This window comes from Arachis duranensis, chromosome 2, assembly GCF_000817695.3.
Source record: "Arachis duranensis cultivar V14167 chromosome 2, aradu.V14167.gnm2.J7QH, whole genome shotgun sequence".
Lineage (NCBI taxonomy): Eukaryota > Viridiplantae > Streptophyta > Magnoliopsida > Fabales > Fabaceae > Arachis > Arachis duranensis.
This window is the reverse complement of record NC_029773.3, coordinates 47955328-47956022: the sequence shown is the minus strand read 5'-3', so window position 1 is coordinate 47956022 and position 695 is coordinate 47955328.

Genomic DNA, 695 nt, shown 5'->3' with positions numbered 1-695 from the left:
CCCAAGGTCCTGAACATTAATGGCTAGGAAGGTTAAGATTGATCAAAGCTCAAAGAGTTATTTTCCTAGGAAGGTTAAGATTAATCAAAGCTCAAGGATTAATCAGAAGTTAAAAGAAATAGAATCCAAAATATTATCTGGATTCTAATTCTAAATGACATTGGAATTCCTAAGCTTCAAAGGATAGTGAGATGCTGAGACTATTCATGATCATATTACTGAAGATAGATAGGAGCTAAATTGAAAACTCAACTCTCAAACAAACCCACATCTCAAATTCATATTGTTTTCAATTTCTTGAGGACAAACAACAATTTAAGTTTGGTGTTATGATGCGTGAGCATCTTTCTTGTATTTTCTTAGTAATTGAGATATGGATTTGTTGAGTTTTTATAAGATTTTTGTGTTTTAGACCATGTTAGATGCCACTTTGATTTGAAATATTTTATCAATTATTTGAGGTGAAATTTGAGTGAGTTGATAGAGTTTGTGCAAAAGAAAAAGGACAAAAGTTGATGCTGCCAAGCTTGCGCCAAACGCCACTTCTCGGTGTTTAGCGCCACAAGCATTGTGATTCGTGCAAGCCCTCTGTTTAGCTGGCGCTAAATGCAACGACTCAGTGTTTAGCGCCAGGTGATGATGCATTTGCATCTTAGCTAGTTAATTTAGTTAGTTTATGACTTTGTTTCATGAAT